General features: G+C 43.9%; 1 long non-coding RNA gene across 2 annotated transcripts; it reads left to right on the forward strand.

Annotated features, from left to right (window-relative positions):
* The first annotated feature begins 685 nt into the window (after positions 1–685).
* Positions 686–3,615, forward strand: LOC140076248 (uncharacterized). 2 transcript variants are annotated; one of them, XR_011849538.1, is made up of 4 exons: positions 686–1,650; positions 2,193–2,270; positions 2,696–3,221; positions 3,317–3,615. It is a non-coding gene; the product is annotated as an uncharacterized lncRNA (long non-coding RNA). The 2 variants fall into 2 exon arrangements; XR_011849537.1 differs by having other exon boundaries at positions 2,696–3,615.
* The last annotated feature ends 812 nt before the right edge of the window (positions 3,616–4,427 follow it).

Consider the following 4,427-nt stretch of genomic DNA (forward strand, 5'->3'; position numbering starts at 1 on the left):
GGGTTTGTCTGAATTACAAACCCTTAAGGCTCATCTCACCCTCCACCACAACTTCGCTACTAAACAGATTGACCCTTTACTTCCTGACCGGAACACTGTGGTACAGTGTGTAGCGTAATGTATTTAAGCTAGATTTACTGACTTCTTTGTTATAGGCACCTTGACTTCATTCTTTATACTTCGGCTTAACTAGCACACACAGTCAGATGTTTACAGATTACTTCAGTAGTACTTTATCCTATGTGTGAGGGGGTGTGGTTGGTTTATACTAACATGTGTATCCAACATTGCATCTTATATGTACTTGGTACGTTTTAAGTGATTTTAACTTTGAGCCTTCCTTGTATGTCTTGTATGTAACCTAAGATTAATAAAGATTTTTTCATTATTGTATTATACTTTGCCTGATGACACACTGGCTTTTTTCTTGGCATATGTATCAATTGGTTATTAGTGTGTCGGCAATAGCTACATTTGATTAGGTTGTGCTAGGTCACTGTTTGTGTTTGCCAATTGTTGTTAGGGGCTCTCCCTGTCCATGTGAGCCTTTTTCTTTGGACCTATTATTGCACGCCTGTTAGTGCCACTGGCACACAAATACTATTTATTATGGATTTGAAATACCTCAAGTCTCTGTGGTCCAGCCAGGGAGGGTCAGTCTTTGACCTTGATCCTAATACTGAGACACCTGTGGATGGTGACTTTAAATCAGTTTCCAAACTTATGGAGGAACATAAGACTCAAACTAGAATTTATTGGAACATCAGGAGCTTGGAGGAATATTTACAGCTCAATATAGTCCCTCGTGGCCTCAGGGTACAAATTTTCCCATCCTGGGAACCGGATGAGGAATTTAAGATCATGTGGGAAAAGGGTCTGTTACAGTGCTCCAGTATATTAATACATCTGCTAATTACCCATGATAAAGTGGCACTGGCACGCACTAGGGACAAAATTAAAGAACTAGAGAACAGGCTGAATACATTTGACAAAACAACGTTAGTACTGCCGTTCCAAGCCCAACTGGAGGAGATGATAGAGAGGATGGAGAAGGATACTCTCCAAGGAAAAAAAAATAGGATGCGCAGGGACAAATTGGATTTTGAGAAGGATAGGGCCTTTAAATGGACACACAAGGGGAATCGTAGATTCACCACTAGCAGGGTGACTACCACTGATAAATTGACTGAACAGTCCTCCAGCGAGGATTTTTTAGCTACAGACTCAAGCGAAGGAGACACAAGATCCGAAGGGGCAAACAGAGATCCAATAAATCAAAGGAAAAGAACCCGCCGTTATGGGGGACCGTACCCCTCATACAAACGGGACAAACGGAGGAACAAGAACTAACAATCAATCCTACAGAAAACAACCTCCCCAATACAAACGACTTACAGATCATCAATCTTTCAAATTACACACTTTCTTCTGCTGAACAAAAAGTTTTAAGTAAGGGATTAACTTTTTCGCCCATGCACCAATTGAACAAATTTGATTTAATCAAAGATGTTTTCTTGTTTTGCCGACAGCTGGCTTTTAAGGTGCTCTATCAACAACCATCTCTATTGGACGAAGTACCAGAAACCGACCGCCAGACTTTTCGAGACTTATTGGATCTCCTAAGAGAAAACGAGGCACCGGCGAATACAGGTAGGCGAACTTGCCCCTTACGCCTACCATCCCAGGCCACTCCCAATTTGACACTAATACCTGCTATACAGCTATTTTATAGCAGTATGTCCCAAGATATCAACTCACTTTCGACTAATCATCATAGTGGAGAAAATCTGACCAGAGAAGAAAGGCTTGCCATAAGATCATTGAAGTCCAACTCAGAGTTTCTAATCAAGGAGGCGGACAAGGGAGGGAATATTGTACTTTGGCCCATTGATCTATATCTGATGGAAGCTGACCGACAATTGATGAATGCCCAGTACTACCAGACATTACCCTCGAATCCCACTACAGTTTTCCAGAGTAAACTAAAACGCCTCCTTGATTCTGCCTTCCAATATGGCATCATCTCTAAAAAAGAATACGACTTTTTGATGCCTCTACATCCTAAAACACCTACTTTCTACATGCTCCCGAAGGTCCACAAATCCTTGACACGTCCACCGGGATGACCTATCATGTCTGGAATAGGGGGCCTTTGCGAGGGAGCATGTAGTTACGTCGATTTCTTTTTACAGACCCTGGTGTTGGCACTACCTTCGTATATACGGGACTCTACAGATCTCATCCAGAAAATCCAACACACGCAGACGTCGGTGAGTACGTGGTTGGTAACACTAGATGTTGAGTCCCTGTATACTAATATAGCACATAGTGATGGGATATCAGCAGTGGCCTACTTTTTGGATAAGACCAGTACAGGGGACCGAAGACATGACTCCTTTGTCCTTGATCTATTGGAATTCATACTGAGACACAATTACTTCATCTTCGATCATAAATTTTACAAACAAGTGTCCGGGACGGCGATGGGTGCACGGTGCACGCCCTCCTATGCCAACCTCTTTTTGGGGTGGTGGGAGGGCGAGCACGTGTACCCATCCGACAAATTCCAAAGACATGTTAGGAGTTGGCACAGATTTTGTTGTTATGGGAAGGACCTTTAGATCTTTGTCAGGCATTCATTTCTGAATTGAATACCAACCCCTGGAACATAATACTAACCGCCCATTTCTCGCAGGTGACAGTCAACTTTTTGGATCTGAAAATAACAAAAAGTAACGGTGGACTGACTACAGATTTGTTCCGTAAGAAGACCTCAACAAATAGCATACTCCACCATAACCCACATCATCTGAAAACTGGCATACCAGTGGGACAATTTATACGTGTTAAAAGAAACTGCTCCTTACAAAGTGACTTCCAAAGAAATGCACAAGAACTAACTGGAAGATTTCTGAACAGGGGTTACCCCAAGAAGACCATCTCCAAGGCTTATCTTTGAGCCCGAGATGCTGACAGGGGAGACCTACTGACCAAAAAGAAAAACACAACCGAATTTCGTCTAGGGGTGGTTACCACTTATAATAACCAGTGGTCTAACATTCGGACAATTTTGTCTAAAAATTGGAACATTCTTCGAGCAGAGCCCCGCATACGATCCCTGATCTCAGAGAAGCCGACACTCATAGCGAGACGGGCCAAAAATCTTAAGGACAACCTGTCCAATAGCCACTTCATTCGACCAACTCTCCCCTTGGGACGAGGTATCAGACTTACAGGTTCTTTTGCATGTGGGAATTGTTCGGTTTGCCCCATGATGCCGGCTACTCGAAAATTTGTACACCCTATTTCTTCACAGATCCATACCTTGCGGAATTACGTGAACTGTAGAACTAGGAATGTCATCTACGCCCTCTTATGCCCATGTCGGAAGATCTACGTGGGGCAAACCACGCAGGAACTTAGAAAACGGATACAGCAGCACCTTTCCAGCATCTCCAACGCGGGATCACATTTTTGCCAAGGTAAGGCACTCTCAACAGTAGCGGCACATTTCCGCAATTTTCATGCAGGAAAAACTGGGGGCCTCAAAGTTGTGGGGTTGGATTTGGTGCCCACAAACATTCGGGGGGGAGATGTAACTCCCGAATTACTCAGACGAACTGAACATGCGTGCCCCGGATGGTATCAATGAGGAAATGGACATTTTGCATTTTGTCGCCTTGCTACCCTGAGTAGCCATTCTAAGTAACGTTTGTAATGTTTAAAGTCATTTACCCATTAGGCTGTCAAAGCCAATGTGAGTTTCTCATGTTTGCACAACTGTCATACCAGTAAGTTTGAATATAACACTTTTCATAGGCTTTGCAGGATTGTAGTCAAGGCTGTGTCGGACCGTCCTTTGTATGTAAATCCTGACCGCAGGCTTACACCTAGAACCTGAGCTCAGTCATAGTGTGGTCTCTGTAAACTGCAGGTCCTTAGAGGATCAGGGGTGTTCACCTAGAACAGTGATGGCGAACCTTTTAGCTGCTGAGCGCCCAGACTCCAACCCGAAACCTCCCTTATTTATTGCGAGGTGTTCCTCAACAACATTACATCATATTGGCCTCCTCAGGACAAGATGGAAAATTTGCAACATTTTAGCTTTTTTCCAGTGTCCCTCTGTACTCTGAGAATCGTGGGGCCAGCAGAAGATCCTCCAAAGATAATTCGGCCTTGTCTACTCATTCTTCTGCCTACATTCCCAAGTAGCAAAGTCAGTATCACTTTAATATATGACTGAAAGCAGCATCCTTTAAGTTGCTTGGAACTGGTGGAAGATTCTTTGAGTCCTGTCTGGTGTGCTGATGGCCCGAGTGCCCACAAAAAGGGCTCTGAGTGCCGCCTCTGGCACCCGTGCCATAGGTTCGCCACCACTGACCTAGAAGCACCTAGATGCCATACACCCAGGGTAAGACTGTCAGGTA

The sequence above is a fragment of the Engystomops pustulosus genome, chromosome 8, assembly GCF_040894005.1.
Source record: "Engystomops pustulosus chromosome 8, aEngPut4.maternal, whole genome shotgun sequence".
In the NCBI taxonomy this organism is placed as follows: Eukaryota; Metazoa; Chordata; class Amphibia; order Anura; family Leptodactylidae; genus Engystomops; species Engystomops pustulosus.